Source organism: Hippichthys cyanospilos, chromosome 9 (assembly GCF_059441005.1).
Source record: "Hippichthys cyanospilos isolate Australia breed blue-spotted pipefish chromosome 9, RoL_Hcya_1.0, whole genome shotgun sequence".
Lineage (NCBI taxonomy): Eukaryota > Metazoa > Chordata > Actinopteri > Syngnathiformes > Syngnathidae > Hippichthys > Hippichthys cyanospilos.
The window spans coordinates 1,414,132-1,435,000 of NC_142377.1; the positions used below are offsets into that span (position 1 = coordinate 1,414,132).

Sequence of the window (20,869 nt, forward strand, 5' to 3'; positions counted from 1 at the left end):
GGAGATGCTATTGGCCGGCGTCACACGTCAATCACAGAAATGCCGATATGCTATTGGCCGAACGCCTTTATCTAGCTTGATGGGACAGGATGGAAGGAAGGAGAGAAAATTAGTGAAAAACGGAATGTTGTGAAGACTTTGCAAACTTTATCTGTTAGACATAGCTTCTAAAATTACTAGCAGCGGTAAAGAAAGAAATAAGAGGATGATGTTTTAGTATCTGCGTGATTTGCACCCTGACTGAAAGAGTTACTGTAACACTGTAAGACCAATAGCATATCTATCGCCGTGTTAATTTTGAGCGTTGGACTCTGCCTCCCTCTGCTTACACCCAGCTCGAGTCTCGTCGTTTCAAAGGTAAAAGCTATTTATCCATTGTATTTATTATATAATGCAAGTGTACAGCAGATTATGTCACTCAATTTTAATATATGTATACAGTGTGTCGTTTTTACCTAAGGCCTCGGCGCGCGTTGCACGCATTCACGAATTAACATGGGTTTGGATTGCCCGCTATACGAGCAATTCGAGATACGAGCGTAGCCGCTGAACGGATTAAGTTCGTAACCCGGGGGCCCACTGTATATACACACACACAGTGGACCCCGTGTTACGACATTAATCCGTTCCGCGGTTGGAGTCATAAGGCGAATTCGCCGTATGATAAGCAATCCAAACCTATGTTAAATAGCTAATGTGTTTCGAACCCCAAGTAAAAACATCTACATTGTACATACATTTTAAAAATTGGTACCAAAGTAGTTTAGTAAACGCTATGTGTATACAATCAGAAAATATCATGAATTAAAATTATATAAAGGATTTATTTACCTTTGAGTGCCGCTTGTTATGCCCATATTCCCTAATAAGGGAATAAGGGAATCCATATAAATCATCTTCTTACTTTTCTCTTTAACATCACTGGTAATCTTGGGACCCATGGCTAACCCTTTCAACTTTAAATTAAGCAGTAAAATGCACTATAAATATGTTTTTGTAACCACTCACAATCGAACAAAGCTTTACCGTTCTGCCATTTTGAAAGAGTGAGGCCAACTAATAGCAGACCGCCATCTCCGTGAGGAGACGCCGACCAATAGCAGAATTGTAGTGCAGGTTGCAGGTTGCAGGGACAGCAACTGAAAATAAGTGTAATTACCTAAAAACGCCTGCAGATGGAGACGAAACAACACAAATACAGGCAAGCCCCTAGGGTCATGACAGTTGCACAACGGGGAAAATGTCATAAAGAAGGGATGAAAAAACACAGTATTCCACATCGCAACATGAAAATAATGTAAATCAGGGACTTTGTAACAGGGGGTTCACTATATATATATATATATATATATATATATATATATAAACGGGGTAGTTTAACCCCCGCAATAAACTCCCTCGTTTATCGTGGGGGTTAAGTTCCAAAAATAACACGCGCAAAGTGAAATCCGTGAAGTAGCTAGCTTTATTTTTCTTTATTATTTTACAATGCAATACTAAACTATAGAATAAAACCAAAAATCAAAACCTGTTTTAACGCCCCAAATTCGTTTAAGACAATCATTTTAATACAGTAGTACAAAGTTGGAAACTGTCACTCGCGCATTTCACAGTCCCAGGTGTGCCTCTTCGTCCTGAACCCGCATATTGTTATGAGAAGTCTTGTACCTCTTTCTTTTTCTGAGCAAGAAGATTTTTATAAACAGATATGCCCGGACATCGAATTTAAGTAAAGCCTCTTATATCATAACAATACACTTGAAATTTCAATTTACTACAAAATAAACCTAGGTAAAAGTCAGATTTCCAAAGCTCTGCATTTCTCCGTTGCTCTCTATTTAGGCACACAGACCGGGTGTGTGTGTTTGCTCTCGGCACGCCTACGAGTCACGTGATCGGCTCCCAAAGACCAAGTTGTCAATCAATGTGCTTACTAGCACGTTTGCAACCTGTGTACTGAGCTGAGCCCACAGGACACAGGAGAGACGAAAGCAAGCTTTTGGATCCTCTTGCCTTTTGATATAAATTGACAAGTGAAAAACCAAAAGAGTACAGCGTCAATATTTTATTTCGAGACAACAATAAAGCCCCTGAGTCAATCAGGATTCAAAGCACAATGCGCTGTAAAGAATATTCACACTGTAAAAAATCCATGAAGCAGCGAACCTTTGAAAGATGAACCGCGATACAGTGAGGGATTACTGTCAGTGAACCCTCGCTACTTCGTGATTCCACTATCGCAGATTCGCCACATCAGATTTTTTCTCTCCACTACGCGACTTAGATGATTTTTATTTTCATTACGTATGTATAGGAAAAATATTTCGCTTCAGCGATCCGAAGCTGTGGCTGTGGCCCACCATTTGGGAGTGAACGAATCCACCATTAGCTACATTAAGAAGGACGAAGCGAACATTAGGAAGACAGCTGCCATCACCTTTGGCAATTCAGCGAAGCCAGTTGTTACGGCTCATAATAAAACAATCGTCCGTATGGAAGGTGCTATAGCAATCTGGATTGCTGACTGCTTTAGCAATCTAGATTGCTGACTGCTGTAAGGAGAACATAGTCAACCCCTTTCCTTTGAAGTCTTGCGCAGCTTTGGTCATATTAGTAGCGGCCCGGACGTTGAATTAAAGTCTAATCAGTACATGATCAAATTTGATTACAATACTCTCCAATGTACAGATCATGATCATGTACAGATTAGAATTTAATTCGGGCTGCTGCTAATATGACCCCAACTGTGCGAGACTTCAAAGGAAAAGGGTAATGGTTCACTTACTGTACAGTGAATAAGGTGTAATCATTACAGATTTAAGGATGATAATGAAGACTTCTCAAGTAAAAAAAAAACACTTTTATCACTTTTGAAGTTTTTAGCAGCATCAAATTTCTAAATGTGTAAATGTGTGACAATTATACTTACATATATTTGACATCAGTCGCAACAGCCCTCTGACAGAAACTATGACGTGGCCGATGATAATAGTTTGACACCCCTGACTAAGTAGTTTTGAAAAGGATGAGAGTGTGTTGATTTATTGTTGAGGTTACTGTAACAAAACTAACTAAAACATATTGCGGAATCGCCGTTTATTATTTACTATAAATGAGTTAAAATTTTGGGCAGCTCTGTGGCGCAGTGAATAGCACGTCTGCCTCACAGTTCAAAAGGACCTGGTTCAAATCCACCTGACTCGGGCCTTCCGCGTGGGTTCTCTCTAGCGACTCCCACATTCCAAAAACATGCATGGCAGGTGAATTGGACATACTTAATTGTCCTTAAGTGTGATTGGGTGTGTGAAAGGCTGTTCATCTCTGTGCCCTGCAATTGGCAGGCAACCAGTTTAGGGTGTCCCCTGCATACTGCCTGAAGCCTGCTGAGAGGCATGTGAGGCGCATGTGACCCTTGTGAGGATAAGTGGCTATAGAAAATGGATGGAGTTAAACTGTTATAAAAGATTCGTCCTTCTTAATGTAGCTAACAGTGGATTCGTTCACTCCCAAATGGTGGGCCACAGCCACAGCTACGGATCTCTGAAGCAAAATATTTTTCTTATCCATACGTAATGAAAATAAAAATCATCTACTATAAGTCGCGTAGTGGAGAAAAAAATCTGTGATGTGGCGAATCTGCGATAGGGATGAAGGGAACTGACATGATTTGCTTTCAAGGTCCACATAAAATGATGTGGCAAACCAGGTGCCCTTGACACCCTAACCTGAAGCTCGGATGCTCCTCCGAGAGGAGCCAGATAAGGTGCATTGGGCATCCTTTGACACTTGGAGTTGGAGTTGAACCAAGTGGCTAAGGAGAAGAAAGTTTAGGCTTCCAGCATTAGCCAACTCCCGGAAATGAAAGTCGGATGGATGGATGTTTTACAAAATCTAAAGTTCAAATAAACCACAGGATTATTGTGTGAAGGTGAAACCTTCATGTATATATATATACAGTGGGCCCCCGGGTTACGAACTTAATCCGTTCAGCGGCTACGCTCGTATCTCGGATTGCTCTCGTATCTCGGATTGCTCGTCATGTTAATTCGTGAATGCGTGCAACGCGCGCAGAAGCCTTAGGTGAGAACATCACGCTGTATACATATATTAATATTGAGTCACATAATCTACTGTACAGTTTCATTATATAACAAATACAAAGGGATAACAACTTTTTCCTTTGGTAAGATGTGACTTGAGCTGAGATAAGCAGAAGTCAACACTATAAACCAGACATGCTATTGGTCTTACAGTGTCACAGTAACTTTTTCAGTCAGGGTTTTCTCTACTTCCTTCCATCCCAACCAGCTGTGCCATCAAGCTAGATAAAGGCGTTCGGCCAATAGCATATCGGCACTTCTGTGATTGACGTGTGATGCCGGCCAATAGCATCTCCGTGAGTGAGACCAGGTGACCTTAATTGACCAATAGCATATTGGCGTCTGACTGATACTGACTGATACTTATTGGCACGTTTTTTTAAACGGTTGGAATGTATTGACATCTAATTGATTAAAACACATTTAAACCTGTGACGATTCTTTGTCCTGCAATCGGCACATTTAATTTCATGTCAGCTGTTTTTCCCGACGTGAATTGAGCCGGGTGGAGGCGGAGGGGAGGTTGTGTGTGTTGTATTAATTAGGCACCATACTTATAGCTTATTCAAACATTAGTTCACTCTTGGTTTCAACTCACAGTATTGCAACAAGGGCGCTGTCCCAAAGCATGTCAGGAGGTTGCCGTCTAACATGACATGCAGTTATGTAGAACGACCATTAAACAGCAGTGATGTTCCACCCGTAAAAGGATGCAGAGATTAACGCTCAATGCCAACACGGCAACGTAAATAGGCTATTGGTCTTACAGTGTTACAGTAACTCTTTCAGTCAGGGTGCAAATCACGGAGATACTAAAACATCATCCTCTTATTTCTTCCTTTACCGCTGCTAGTAATTTTAGAAGCTATGTCTAACAGATAAAGTTAGCAAAGTCTTCAAAACATTCCGTTTTTCTCTACTTCCTTCCATCCTGTCCCATCAAGCTAGATAAAGGCGTTCGGCCAATAGCATATCGGCATTTCTGTGATTGACGTGTGACGCCGGCCAATAGCATCTCCGTGAGTGAGACCGGGTGACCTTACTCGACCAATAGCATATTGGCGTCTCCTTGACTGACTGATAATTATTCGCACTTTTTTTTAAACGGTTGGAATGTATTGACAATTAATTAAAAAAAAACACACATTTAAACCAATGACAATTCTTTGTCCTGCAATCGGCACATTTAATTTCATGTCAGCTGTTTTTCCCTTTAGCTGTACAAACACTACACTTAAATGGTAATATATTTAGACACCGTGAGTGAGACAGTCAGTGTGACATTGTAAGAGCAATAGCGTTTACGTTACCGCCACAAGTATGTACTAATGATTTAAAATGACGCAACTGCTGAATTTGTTGACGCAGTTAAGCGAGAACCTGATCCACGCTCGTAAGGCGAATTGTTCGTAAATCAGGGTGCTCGTAAGCCGGGGGCCGACTGTATATATATATATATATATATATATATATATATATATATATATATATATATATATACGTGTGTGTGTGTACATATACATATATATATATATATATATATATATATATATATATATGTATGTACATTATATATATATATATGTACATACATATATATATATGTACATATATGTATGTATGTATGTATATATATGTATGTATGTATGTATGTATGTATGTATGTATGTATGTACATATATATATATATATATATATATATATATATATATATATATATATATATATATACAGTGGTACCTCGGTACTCGACCATAATCCGTTCTGAGGTGGTGGTCGAGCACCGATTTGTTCGAACACCGAAACCAATTTTCCCATAAGAAATAATGGAAAGTATGTGTGCACAAGTAAATGTGCACAAGCAGTACATGATAAAGATAAAGATAAATAAAGCATTATAAACCATTTTGTATAATTTACTTACGTTTTGGAGAGTGGTTGATGGCATACAGGAATGGATGTGGAGAGGACGGGAGGTAGTTACTCCTTCCATGATGACGCTAGCTAACTGCGACGCGAGGTCGGACACTCGTACACCACGTTCATATTTTGCTATAATTTCCTTCTTCGGTTCAATAGTGGTCCTCATTGTTTTCCTCTTTGCCTTCCCCTTATCACTGTCTTTCTTTGGACCCATTATTAAGGGCTAGAGCAACACGAAAAAGTTTAAATCCGGGAAGAAATACTCGAACAAACGTCTTACTCCGCTGGCGGTCTGAGTTGAACTGGCGCTTACCCGCTGGCCGAGAAGGGCCGAGGAGCGCGTTCGGGTCGGCTCGGCTCGGCTCGACTAGTCGAGAACCGAAAATCTGTTCGAGGTCCGATGCATTACCTACTTGAATTTTTTGGTCGAGCACCGATTTGGTCGAGTATAGAGGCGGTCGAGTACCGAGGTACCACTGTATGTATATATATGTATATGTACTGCCACTTTCAATTTTTTTTTTAACTCTCATCCTTCATGTAATCCTGGAGTACATATAAAACTATTGGAGAAATAGGAAGCCAAGCATGGTTTGAAAGTTTGGTGCATCATGCATCATCTTTATTTGGACAAGATCAATTAGAGGGTGGAACGGCGCAGTGTTTCCTTATCATGGTGATTATGATGAAGCATGCTTGAGCAATACCGTAGCTCCCAACTCCCCCTCACATTTTACAGGATACAAATTACCGGCAAAAAACTATATCAACGTGTACATTTTGTTATTTGTTGTTAGCTGCCTAGTTTAATGTTTTCATGATAATAAAAGCATACAATTGTACATATGAAACTGTATGCATTGAGGACATTGTGACATATATTTTTCACTCCTAGACCCGAGTAAAAAAATTTACATTTGGGTTTTGAGTTGAAATGTTCACTTAATTTTGCTGTTGCTTTTTGTGCCTACAGATCCTGTTGTTGAATCCCGCATCTCTACAAACTTGAGGTGTGTGAAAATTACTTACACATTTTCAAAATAGGCGCATGTCATTTGGAAGAATTGTGGTAACTATGGTGACGTGCCATAAAAAGGACCAGCGGTATTCAAAAAAGACATTGGTCATCTCAAATGAGAGTTATGAATGTACTCACTGAACATAGTTTGGAATGAGCAACATTTGGTGTAGAAAGTGCAATTCTATTACTCCACTTTATTCACTGTTCAAATGCCTTGCAATAACAATCAGTGTTCACACACTTGAAACTTCTATCCATTTCTGTAGCTTCTTATCCTCATGAGTGTTGGACACTTGAAACAATGCATATTAATATCCCACCAATGAGTTTGTGCCCAGCACGTGCTGACAATAGATTCTGAGGGTATGTATACATGAGACAATTAAAATCTCTATGAGTCTTTGATAACCTTGCGCAAAAATATCACAGTATCGAAATTACGGCTGTAAGTTTTCCATTGTATGCCAATCGTATTTGATTTTCCCAAAAGTGTATTGTATATTCAGTACATTGAGAAATGTGTACCATGTTTAATACACAAAAATAAATGCATAAACATTTTAACATAGTTGTGTTTGTTCACAGTTTCCCATCAACGGTAAGTTGCACCACACTGCCATTAATGTCCACTCGAAGGCACACTAGTTAAAAAATCAATCCGTAAAATGAGATTTGTTTTCCCAAAAAATTTGTTGTTACCTATAACACTTCAAATTATACAGAATGCCATTTTGTTTTATTGTCTTGATCATAAATTTGTGGTTTGGATCAAATGTGATCATTTCTGTTTGAGTTTGGGAGGCATCTGAATAAGACGCCCAAACTACCTAAATTGCGTAAAAGTTCAAAATTCAGCATATTTTTTGATTACACACGAAATGTGCCATGACCTCCAACGTGCTGTTTGTTTCTTCGTTATCTTCAGTGCTTGTAAACAAGGTCAAACAAAAACTGTTGATTGCCATCAAAGGCGACGTGTTGAGACAACTCTGCAAAAAGCCAATCGTATACTGCACTGTTTGGGTAAAAATAAACCAACGCTAATTATTGGTAATAGATTGCATTTGCCATTATTGAAACCTCAACTTTTTAACACCGCAGTAAACCTGTCAACATGGTGTTTGGCCCATGCCTACTAGCGCTACTATTATCAGCTGCATCACCGTGTGGTTCGGTGCCTGCCTTATGTCCTGTTGTCACACTCTGCAGCGCATTGTGAAAACGGCTGAAGGGATCATCGATGTGTGTGTGTGTCTCTCTCTCTGGACATCCACAACACACGTCTCACCCGAAGATGTTAGGATGGGGGGGGGGTTCCCCGTTAGGGGGTATTGCCCTTCCCCTCCTACCTTTCCCAAAGCCTCTTTCGCCTGCTGCCAATCGTGAAGAAGATCGCATGGTCTCTGGCAGTGTCTGATTTTGTAAATGCAACCCAAATAGTTTAATACATTTTTGAAGCAAACGTAATAGTAATACAAATAATAGAAAATAAATATACAAAGAAATAATAGCAATAGTATATAATTGAAAAACATGACTACAAGAAAAAAAATGTGGGATATTTCAATAGAAAATTCAACAAAAATAGTTACAACCGTTATCCAAGTCCCATGCACTTAACTGTTTATTTAAATCACGAGAATTGACAAATGAACAAGATAAAGTTTTGTCATTATTTTTTATTTTTGTAAATCTGACTGTTACTGTTTTAATGTTCTGATAGTTCTGCCATCTTTCAGGATATTAAACTCATCCATCTCCTGACTGTTAATTTCTTAAAGTTTGGCGGCCTGGAATAAAAGTCCACGCCTGATTTAGAACGCTTCACTTTGAATGTTTTACCTAGTTGTTTGGGTTTCATTATTCCGGCACTTTAAATTGTCTCGTAAATGAAATGCACTATGCACATAAACTTGCCTTCAATATTATTAAAACATGTGTATTTTATTTTCAGAAGACCTTCTTTACCTCACCCCAAACACCCCTCTTTTTTGCTGATCTACCTTTTTGTCTCTTCCTATTTTCTACCTAATCCCGTCAGTTTAAAAGCATGCCGAGGAAGAACAAAAAATCTTTGGCGGCAAAGTCTTGCTGGCAGCGACACCGTGGCTCCCAAGCAACTCTTGCACGCTCTGATGATTTTTGTTCTAATGAGGCACCAATATCAGAGATTGATTCATGCCTGGGTGTTTCACCCATTTCAGAGATTGATACATGCCTGGGTGTGTCACCCATATCAGAGATCAATACCTGCCTGAAAGAGGCAATTTCAGAGATTGATACATGCCTGGGTGTGTCACCCATATCAGAGATTGTCATCTGCCCAAATGAGGCACCCATATCAGAGATGGCAACATGCCCGACTGAGGCACCCGTGTTCAAGATTGATGACCACTGTGCCGATGAAGCACACGGTGAGCGTGGTGGCGGAATGGCTCCCGTGCAACATATGGTAACGTATGTGTTGGCTTCTCACAGCCAAGCGCATTGGAGATATGGCAAATGGAAAAACAGCCAGTGTGTGACCAACTCTGTTATATTTCTGGCATTCCTGCAGGAGTTAGATCACCTGACCAGCTTTCAGCTTGATCTTGTTCTCAAACAAGGCCATGAACTATATGTAAGTATTATAACTACGTTGCAAGCAGAAGGGCGCTTTGTTCACCGTTTCCTGACAATTGATGAGGTTCCAGGCATTGTAAGCGGGTTTGCAAAGCAGCACATGTTGATAAAGGGTCTTCCTTCGTGTGGTATGTTGACCTCTTTCCTTGGTGAAGTGTATTATCTGAATGTTCGAGATAGACTTCAGTGCTTGACTTCAGGTGTAAACTTTGCTCTTTTGATTATGCAATCACTGTGCATAGCTGTTTTTCGATACCGTGATGGCAGATTTGGGTTTTTTGATCCTCACAGCCGAGGACGTGACGGACTACCTGTTCAAAACGGCACAGCCGTTGTATTGCTTTTTACATGCTTGAATGACCTGACAAATACATTGATTAAATCTTTCACTATGTCGAACGCCAATTGTGATTCTCAGTATGAGATGATACCCCTTAGCTTTGCATCTGTAGATGTTACTGCTGATGACCATGAGATGGTGCCATGTGCAGAGCGTCCTCCATTGACGTTGCAGTTTGAACGCGTCGACACAAGCCGAGCGGTTGCTGAGTCCACGACAAGTTCACGTTCAAACGAATCTGTGCCACACGTCGCAAAACGCCATCATGATCTGACGGATAACACTGATGGGTTGATTTTCCCAATGTCTAAACCTCTGCCAGACTTGTCAAAAATGAGCAAAGCGAGAAGAAGAAAATTTAAAAGACGGATGCAGGCACAAGAAAAGATGGCCGTTGATTCCGGAGACAAACCCAGCAAAAAGGAACTGAAGCGAATACGCAAAAACGTACTATATAACTACTCGTTACAGACAAGACATAGGTTTTCGTTTGAAACAAAGGTCCTATGTTATAAATCGTTACTTGGTCGGTGAGGGCTTTAAGAGGAAAACCCTTTCCCGTTTATCACATCTCTACAAGACAGATGATAGCTTTAAGTTGAGACAGCGCTCCTACATGACAAAGCGATAGAATGATTTTGCTTTTCAGGATAAACAGCGCTTTTACGTGAAACGAAGATATCGAGGGAATCCAGAGTTTCAAGCTCGGCAGCGCTCTTATGTCAAACAAAGAAAACAAAGTTTCGAGACCAACAGCGCTCTTACGTTGCAAAAAAGTATCGGGATGACCTCGAGATTCGAGATCGACAGCGCTTTTACATTGCAAAAAAGTATCGGGATGACCTCGAGTTTCGAGACCGACAGCGCTCTTACATTGCAAAAAAGTATCGGGGTGACCTCAAGTTTTGAGCTAGACAGCGCTTTTACATTAAGCAAAGGTGTCGGAACGACATCGGCTTTAAAGCCCGACAGTGCTTCTACATCACAAACCGTTACCGAAATGATCCTGGATTCAGATCCAAACATAAGGAAATCATGAGATGGGCAATGAAAACAAAGTACGACTCATCGAGAACAAATGTGTTGCGTTGCGCAATTAAAATTTTGAAAAAATACAAAGTGTTAAAGCAACTATCAAATGACAGAATCAATTGTGAAATCACTAAAGCTGTGGAACTCTTCAAAACGCAAATTACATTTGGACCCACTTTTGTCTGCACTGTTTGTCACCGAGCATTATTTGCGAACCAAGTGCGCATTTTCAAGTCAAGTCAAGTCAAGTTTATTGTCAATTTCTTCACATGTGCTTATCATACAAAGGAATCGAAATAGCGTTTCTCACTATCCTCTGCGTTTTACATGTACAATAACAAAGTGCAGGTGCGCAAGATGAGACAAACCTAAAAACTAGATACTTATCTATCGTAATGTAAAGTGCAGTATGTTTGATCTACTTTGCCTAGTGTTGCTAAACTACTAAACAACTAACAACTAAAACTGAAAACTGAATACAAAAAAACAGGTATGGCAAGAGTATCCCAAGACAAGACATAAGTAGCAGCATATGACAGGACAATCCAACAGTACGAGACAAAGCAGGACAACTCCGGCTGTGGTTGTCCCAGTTGTGTGCATTTGAGGTAGTTGTTATAGTTCTAAGTGTAATCGCTAGTGCAATAGAAGTATAATTATAAATAAACATGGCAGCATCAAGTCTGTGCAAATTTTGCAAGTGCATGAGTAAAGTTTGAGTTTAGGCGGGGGGGGGGGGGGGCAGCTAGGTGTTTCTTCTGGCTGGGGCTGAATGTGAGAGAGAGGAGTGGAGAGAGAGAGAGAGAGAGAGAGTTCAGCAGTTTCACGGATGGGAGGGGGGGAGGGGGGGAGTTCAGCAGTCTCACGGCCTGGTGGATGAAGCTGTTCCTGAGTCGGGTGGTGCGGGAGCGGAGGCTCCTGTACCTCTTTCCGGAGGGCAGGAGGCTGAAGAGACTGTGTGCAGGGTGGCTTGTATCGGTGACAATCGTGACGGCTTTGCGGCCAAGGTGGGTGGTGTACAGGTCTTGCAGGGAGGGGAGCGGAGTACCAATAATCCTCTCAGCTGTCCTCACGATGCGTTGTAGAGCCTTCCTGTTGTAGTCGGTGCAGCTCCCGCCCCACACAGTGATGCAGCTGGTGAGGATGCTTTCGATGGTTCCTCTGTAGAATGTGGTCACGATGGGCGGCGCGGCACTTGCCCGCTTCAGTTTGCGCAGGAAGTAGAGACGCCGCTGTGCTTTCTTGGCCAGAGATGCAGTGTTGGTGGTCCAGGAGAGGTCATCGCTGATGTGCACCCCCAGGTCCTTGGTGCTGCTCACCCTCTCCACTGCAGCACCATCGATGGTCAACGGGGGGTGTTGGGTGCGGCCTCTCTGGAAGCTGACGACCATCTCTTTGGTCTTGCTGATGTTTAGCAGGAGGTTGTTGTCTTTACACCATCCGGTCAGAAGCTCCACTTCTTTCCTGTAGTGGGTCTCGTCGCCGTTGGAGATGAGACCCACCAGTGTTGTGTCGTCAGCAAACTTCACGAGGTGGTTGGAGCTGTGGGTTGCTGTGCAGTCGTGTGTTAGTAGGGTGAAGAGGAGGGGGCTGAGCACACAGCCTTGTGGGGCCCCCGTGCTCAGGGTGATCCTGCCTGAGATGTTGTTGCCAACTCGCACCGCCTGAGGCCTCTGGCTGAGGAAATCCAGCAGCCAGTTGCAGAGTGAGGTGCTGAGGCCCAGTTTGTCCAGTTTGCAGGTGAGCTGTTGGGGTATTATGGTGTTGAACGCTGAGCTGAAGTCTATGAACAGCATTCTCACATATGAGTCTTTTTTTGTCCAGGTGGGTGAGTGCCGGGTGGAGGGCAGAGCAGATTGCGTCGTCTGTGGACCGCTTTGCCCTGTAGGCGAACTGATACGGGTCCAGGCTGGGGGGCAGGATGGATTTTATGTGTGACAGAACTAGTCGTTCAAAGTCGTTCAGTCATGGGGAGGATTTCTTTGGCACAGGTATGATGGTGGCAGCTTTGAAGCCTGATGGCACAATGGCTTGCCTCAGGGAGGTGTTAAAGATGTCTGTAAAAACATCTTTCAGCTCCTCTGCACAGTCTTTCAGCACCCTGCCAGGGATGTTGTCTGGACCTGCTGCTTTCCGGGTGTTGATGGCGGAGAGTGTCCTCCTCACGCTGGCAGCAGACAGGCACAGAGGCTGGTCGTGCGAAGGTGGTGGTGTTTTCTGTGGGAAGGTGATGTTCTGTTCCTCAAAGCGTGCAAAGAAACTGTTTAGGTTGTTGAGCAGAGTGATGTCGCTCTCACAGCTTTGTGGTGCAGGTTTGTAGTCTGTGATAGCCTGAATGCCCTGCCATAGGCTGTGTGCATTCTTGCTGTCCTTGAAGTGAGAAGTTATCTTGTTTGTGTATTCTTGTTTGGCTTTCCTGATGCCACGGGACAGGTTGGCTCTCGCTGTTCTCAGGGCTGATTTCTCCCCAGCTTTGAAGGCCTTGTCTCTGGCCCTCAACAGCCTGTGGACATCTCCTGTTAGCCATGGCTTCTGGTTGGCCCGTGTGGTGATCCTCTTGATGTGGGTCACGTCGTCCATGCATTTGGTGATGTAGGAGGTCACCGTGTCTGTGTACTCCTCAATGTCTGTGATGCCGTTGTAGGTGGCTGCTTCCTTAAAAATTTCCCAGTCTGTTGACTCAAAGCAGTCCTGTAGGGCTGAGGTCGCCTCCTGTGGCCACACCCTTACTTCTTTCAGTGCAGGTTTGATGGCTTTCACTCTTGGTCTGTATGCCGGCATTAGCATAATAGTGAGGTGGTCAGAGGCGCCGATGTGGGGGAGGGGGGTGGCTTTGTATGCTCCTTTGTGCTGAGTGTAAACACAGTCCAAAATGTTATGTCCTCTTGTTGCAAAGTGGATTTGTTGATGAAACATCGGGAGAACAGTTTTGAGATCAGCATGGTTGAAATCCCCTGCGAGGATGATGAAGCCGTCTGGTTGCGCTGTTTGTTGTTCACTGATGGCCTGGTACAGTTCATTCAGCGCCGCACTTCTGTTGCTGTTGTTAGTTGGGGTGATATAAGTAGCGACCAGCAGTATTGAACTTATCTCCCTTGGCAAGTAGAAGGGGCGACACTTCACGATCATGAATTCCGCCAGAGGTGAGCAGTGTTTGTATACTACAGTGGCATCCCGGCACCACGCTTCGCGGATGTAAACACACACGCCGCCACCGTGCGACTTCCCTCCCTCTGCAAGAGCCCTGTCGGATCTGTAGCATGTTAGCTGCTCTAGATGTATAGCGGAGTCCGGAATGTTACTATTTAGCCAGGTTTCCGTGAAAACTAATACACAACAGTCACTCACTTTTCGGTTTGCTGATCTCAGAAGTCGGATATCGTCCATTTTGTTGTCCAGTGAACGAACGTTCGCCAAAAGGATAGATGGTATGGCCGGGCGAGTTGGGTTAACCTCTAGCCTAGCTCGAATACCTCCGCGCTTGCCCCGCTTCCTCAACCTGGCGCACCGCTTCCGACGCCTCCTTTCCGGGGGAGGGGTAGCAGGCGAGTCCGGTGAATTAGCCGGTGAATTTGTCGGCGTCGCTCTTTTGAGAAAAACAAACATGTTGTTGAAAGCTGCCTCACAGGAAAATTTGTTCATATTTGTCACCGTGAATGTGATCCATCGTGCAAAGTACCAGAGGAAAGAAAACAAGAGTGGATTTGTCACACTTGCTTCACACATCTCAAAAGTGGCAAAATGCCAGTGCTAGCAGTCGCTAACAATCTCCAACTGGCAGATATTCCGAATGAACTTTGCGGGTTGAACATATTGGAGAGGCAGCTCATATCAAAATATGTAGTTTTCGCCAAGAGTTTTCCTCTTCCAAAAGGTCAGCAACGAGCCATTCGTGGAAATGTTGTGTGTGTTCCATCGGAAGTACAAGAGACAGTCAACGTCTTGCCACGACCCAGGAGAGAATCCCAAGTTTTGCGAGTGAAGCTGAAGCGACGGCTTTGCTACAAAGGTCACCAGGTATTTCAAACTGTCACTTGGCCTAACCTAATACATGCTCTGATTAAACTGAAGCAGGTCCATCCATAGTACCGCGACATAATCATTCGCGACGACCCAGACTTTTGTGACCCGACGCTCACCGACGATGAAACTAGCTCTTCTGAAGACGGAATGAATACGAGTGACTTTGATGAGGAAGATCTTGTCCAGATAATCAAATTTGAGAGTGATGCTCTCCGCAAAACAAACGATGACAAAGACAATGGTGAGTGTGACGAACCGCAGCAGCGTGCCCAAAATGTCCAAGAAGGAGATGAACCCAGTGGTGGCGTAATATTTTAATCATGTCTCCAACCTAACGATGTATCGGAGGAAATTATGAGTTTCACTGAGGGAATTTACTCCGTTGCTCCCGCAGAAAGAAATAGCCCGGTAAGCTTTTTCAAGACTCCCAAACTTGAGGCCATGGCTTTTCCGGTCCAGTTCCCTACCGGGGAAAACACTCTCGATGAAGAGAGGGAGATTAAACTCACGCCGAGCAAGTATTTCAAAGCCCGACTGTCCTGCGTGGATGAACGTTTTGCCAGAGATGCTAACTACTTGTTCTTTGCTCAGTTTGTGACTGAAATCCACCAGGATAAGAATACAGCTACGCAAAGGTAAACCTTTTACAAGAGACGGTCGACGAATAAACAATGCTATGTTGCAGGATAAACGGGAAGTTGAAAAATTGATACACAGCAAAGACGTCGTCTGCTTCATGGTGCCGTTAAGGGGCACCCCGGCCTATTGGGAGAAATGTCTCAAGGACCTTTTTGCCATTATTCAGCAGCTAGGCACACCCACTTTTTCTGCACTATTCTGCACGTTTTCGGCTGCCGAAATGCGTTGGGAAGAAGTCATCACCGCCATCAAAGCGCAACAAGGTGAACGGGTGATTTTCGCCGACCTCGACTGGGCCGCAAAGCAATCCGGTGACGACGATGCGCATGTTTGACAAACGTGTGGAAGCTCTGTTTAGAGACTTGCTCCTTTCTCCGGCGCGACCTGTCGGAAAAGTGGTCGATTACTTTTACAGATTGGAGTTTCAGCACATTGGAAGTCCGCACATCCATTGCCTCATTTGGGTTGAAGGCGCCCCCGTTTTTGAGGAGGCCTCAGACCAAGAGATCTGCGATTTCGTGTCGCGCTACATTTCCTCCGAGCTGCCCGATCCAGAAAAGGAACCCGAACTCCATCGGAAAGTCACAGAGGTTCAGATGCACAGTAAGTCTCATTCAAAGACGTGCGTCAAAGCACCCGGCGCGCAGTGCCGTTTCGGTTTCCCCAAGCTGCCGTGCGAGAGAACCATGATCATGAGACGTGAAGAGTGCGATGGAGAAAATCCAGAGAAGGAGAAGCGGTCGGCGCCAAACCCCAAGCTTGCAGATTTGCAAAATTTGCTGAACGAACCGGAAACGGCCTCTCTGACTTTGCCGCAGCTACTGGCTAAGTGCCAGCTCACCGATGACGAGTACATGGAAGGTTTGTACTCGATTGCCGCAAAGACCTCTGTCGTGCTCAAGCGAGAGCCCAAAGACTGCTGGGTAAACAACTACAATCGACATCTGCTTCTTGCTTGGGACGCGAATATGGACATTCCGTACATTCTGAACGCTTATTCCTGTGTTACCTACATCTGCAGCTACATCAGCAAAGCTGAACACGGCCTGAGCCAGTACCTGAAATCGGTGATCGAGAACTCCCGCTACGAAAATGTCAACGAGAGCGACAAGATGAAACAAATCATGCAAGCGTACTCCAAGAAAAGAGAGGTGAGCGCGCAAGAGTGCGTCACGCGCGTATGCGCCCTACACATGAAGCAAGCGTCCCGCAGTGTGATTTTTGTACAAACCAGTGACAATGCGCTGAAAATGAGTTATCCCCTCTCATACCTCGAGGGCAAAACGCATGAGTCCGTCGAAGTGTGGATGACCGGCTTGCCGGAAAAGTATAAATGCAGACCTCAAACGGAGGAATTCGAAGCAATGTGCTTGGCCGATTTTGCCTCGACCTGCAGAATCGTGTACGGCAAACAAGCGAAAGGCACAAATGTTTTCCCCCTGCTGAACGACATGGGGTATTGTCCAAAAAAGGATAGGTAAACACGCCGTCATCAAATACTGTAAATTCTCACAGGAAAAAAATCCAGAGGAATTTTACTGCACATTGCTCAAGCTCTACCTGCCCCATCGTGCCGACTGCCAGTTGAAGTCTAGCCACTATCCCACGTACAAGTTGTTTCACGACCATGCCTTTGTACAGTTGCCGGCCGCTGAGCACCCAGAGGCCGTTGTGCAAATTGTCGACCGGAACAGAGAGAAGTATGAGAAGCACAGCAGAGATGTTGACAACGCCATCCGAGAGGTGGAGGAAGGCGGCATCATCTTGAACGAGTGGTGTCAGCTAGCGCCGGAAAGCGAACTGCAAAGACTCGAGTGCATCGAGGAACTCGCCGCAAGAGATGATCCCGGCGACGCTGTGGAAGAAAACGTACCAGACTACAACGTCAGGTCCAAGGTACCGGAAATGTCCATCGCGATGGAAGCCGCTCTCATCGATCCGGCCGTATTGCGAGACATGTATCGGAACCTTAACCGGAAGCAAGCGTGTGCCTTCTACCTGGTCAGAGATTGGTGCATACGATGCGTTTCTGGCTTAAAACCGCGTCAGTTCTTCTATTACGTCAACGGCGGCGCCGGAACGGGGAAGTCACATTTAATTAAATGCATTCACGCAGAGGCTACAAAAATACTGCGCAGACTGCCGCGCCTTGCTGAGGAAGCGGACATTTCCAAACAGATGGTAATTCTCGCAGCCTTCACCGGCACCGCGGCCTTCAATATTTCAGGTACGACTTTGCACTGCCTACTGAAACTGCCGAGAAGCCTCAAACCCCCGTATCGCGGCCTGGGCAACAAACTGGACGAAGTGAGAGCGGAGCTATCGCTCGCCGAAATCCTCATCATCGACGAGATCTCCATGGTGTCGAAAGACCTCTTTGCGTATGTCGACGCCAGGTTGAAGCAAATCAAAGGAATCAATTTACCATTTGGCGGCATGTCCGTTATCGCCGTCGGGGATTTCTATCAGCTCCCTCCGGTGAGACAGCCCAAACCTTTGTGTGTTTACGATCCCACCAGGCTGGACCTTTGGCGCGACAGCTTCGAAATGATAATGCTGACCGAAATCATGAGGCAGAAGGATGACGTTCCGTTCGCCGAACTGTTGAACCGACTTCGCGTCAAGTAGAAGTCCCACGAGCTGTCGGAAGTGGACAGAGCTTTGCTGGCTACGACCTACGCTGCTCTGGAGAACTGCCCGAAGGATGTTCTGCATGTTTTCGCCACCAACAAGCAGGTCAATGAACATAACAGTCAGATGCTGAATCTGCTTCACGAGGAAATTGTGACCATCGACGCAGACGACTACAAGAAAGACCAAAGGACTGGCAGAATGGCGAGACAAGCCGCCCCCGTCCAAGGGGCAAAGAACGAGTTGCCGGACTCGATAAAGGTGGCCGTCGGCGCCCGGGTTATGGTAACCCGCAATATCGATGTGCAGGCGGGTTTGTGCAACGGTTCCTTTGCGAGAGTTGTCAAATTGGTGCATTATGCCGACGGTGCACGCGTTCAGAAACTTGGGCTGGAGCTTGAAGCTGCGAAAAATGTTGGTGCTGCTGATAACACCGTTTACATCGCCAGGCAAGAGGAGAAGTTAAAACGGCCAGGAGTGGTGCGTTTGCAGTTCCCCATTAAGCTCGTGTTCGCCTGCACGATCCACAAAGTCCAAGGAATGACCACATCCGAAGCGGTGGTGTCACTGGAAGGCATCTTTGAGCACGGCATGGCGTACGTCGCCCTGAGCCGAGTGACGTCTCTACGAGGGCTCCGTGTGCTGCATATGGACGAGAGAAGGATCCACACCAACCCAGAAATAATGGCCGCTCTAGCCGAGATAACGGACGCGTCCTTGGACCACGTGATGCCGCTCCTTCACGTTATGCCCACTCTAGATCCGACCGACAACCTGGTTTTTGACCATCACAATCCCGCCCATTCAAGTACTAAACAGGCCAGACCTTGCTAAGCTTCCGAGATCAGTCGACATCGGGCGTTCTCAAGGTAGTATGGCCGTAAGCTGTCACAAAAACTAAAAAGTCTTGCTTTATAAGAGGCAAAAAAGGGTGTGAACCATTTAAAACAAACCAATTTGTAAGAGATATCTCTGGTCCTAATTCGAAAATGTGTAAAAGCTTACAGCACCTGGTATTCCCAGGCGGTCTGCCATCCAAGTACTAACCAGGCCCAACCTTGCTAAGCTTCCGAGATCAGACGAGATCGGGCGTTCTCAGGGTAGTATGGCCGTAAGCTGTTACAGAAACTAAAAATTCATGCTTTATAAGAGGCAAAAGAAGGGTGTGAACCATTTAAAACAAACCAATTTGTAAGAGATATCTCTGGTCCTAATTCGAAAATGTGTAAAAGCTTACAGCACCTGGTATTCCCAGGCGGTCTCCCATCCAAGTACTAATCAGGCCGGAACTTGCTAAGCTTCCGAGATCGGACGAGATCGGGCGTTCTCAGGTTAGTATGGCCGTAAGCTCTTTCAAAAGCTAAAAATGCATGCTTTATAAGAGGCAAAAGAATGGTGTGAACCATTTAAAACAAACCAATTTGTAAGAGATATCTCAGGTCCTAATTGGAAAATATGTAAATGCTTACAGCACCTGGTATTCCCAGGCGGGCTCCCATCCAAGTACTAACCAGGCCCGACGTTGCTAGGCTTCCAAGATCAGACGAGATCGGGCGTTCTCAGGGTAGTATGGCCGTAAGCGGTTATAAAACAAGGGTGTGAACCATTTAAAACAAACAAATTTGTAAGAGACATCTCTGGTCCTAATTGGAAAATGTGTAAAAGCTTACAGCACCTGGTATTCCCAGGCGGTCTCCCATCCAAGTACTAATCAGGCCGGAACTTGCTAAGCTTCCAAGATCGGACGAGATTGGGCGTTCTCAGGTTAGTATGGCCGTAAGCGCTTTCAAAAGCTAAAAATGCATGCTTTATAAGAGGCAAAAGAATGGTGTGAACCATTTAAAACAAACCAATTTGTAAGAGATATCTCAGGTCCTAATTGGAAAATATGTAAATGCTTACAGCACCTGGTATTCCCAGGCGGTCTCCCATCCAAGTACTAACCAGGCCCGACGTTGCTAGGCTTCCGAGATCAGACGAGATCGGGCGTTCTCAGGGTAGTATGGCCGTAAGCGGTTATAAAACAAGGGTGTGAACCATTTAAAACAAACAAATTTGTAAGAGACATCTCTGGTCCTAATTGGAAAATGTGTAAAAGCTTACAGCACCTGGTATTCCCAGGCGGTCTCCCATCCAAGTACTAACCAGGCCAGACCTTGCTAAGCTTCCGAAATCAGGAGAGATCGTGCTAATTGGATATCTCTGGTCCTAGTTGGAAAATGTGTAAAAGCTTACAGCACCTGGTATTCCCAGGCGGTCTCCCATCCAAGTACTAATCAGGCCGGAACTTGCTAAGCTTCCGAGATCGGACGAGATCGGGCGTTCTCAGGTTAGTATGGCCGTAAGCGCTTTTAAAAGCTAAAAATGCATGCTTTATAAGAGGCAAAAGAAGGGTGTGAACCATTTAAAACAAACCAATTTGTAAGAGATATCTCAGGTCCTAATTGGAAAATGTGTAAAAGCTTACAGCACCTGGTATTCCCAGGCGGTCTCCCATCCAAGTACTAACCAGGGCCGACCTTATTAAGCTTCCATGAT

The 20,869-nt window shown here is 44.6% G+C and overlaps 1 non-coding gene and 6 pseudogenes across 1 annotated transcript; all 7 read right to left on the bottom strand.

Annotated features, from left to right (window-relative positions):
- Positions 1 to 19,329: 19,329 nt before the first annotated feature.
- LOC148417587 (5S ribosomal RNA) lies at positions 19,330 to 19,448 on the bottom strand. The gene has a single exon (XR_015866831.1). It is a non-coding gene; the product is annotated as a 5S ribosomal RNA (ribosomal RNA).
- A 113-nt stretch (positions 19,449 to 19,561) lies between these two features.
- LOC148417588 (5S ribosomal RNA) lies at positions 19,562 to 19,680 on the bottom strand (annotated as a pseudogene).
- A 113-nt stretch (positions 19,681 to 19,793) lies between these two features.
- Positions 19,794 to 19,912, bottom strand: LOC148417589 (5S ribosomal RNA; annotated as a pseudogene).
- An 82-nt stretch (positions 19,913 to 19,994) lies between these two features.
- On the bottom strand, positions 19,995 to 20,113 carry LOC148417590 (5S ribosomal RNA; annotated as a pseudogene).
- A 113-nt stretch (positions 20,114 to 20,226) lies between these two features.
- LOC148417591 (5S ribosomal RNA) lies at positions 20,227 to 20,345 on the bottom strand (annotated as a pseudogene).
- Positions 20,346 to 20,559: 214 nt separating this feature from the next.
- On the bottom strand, positions 20,560 to 20,678 carry LOC148417592 (5S ribosomal RNA; annotated as a pseudogene).
- A 113-nt stretch (positions 20,679 to 20,791) lies between these two features.
- The window catches only part of LOC148417593 (5S ribosomal RNA), a 119-nt pseudogene continuing 41 nt past the window's right edge, over positions 20,792 to 20,869 (bottom strand).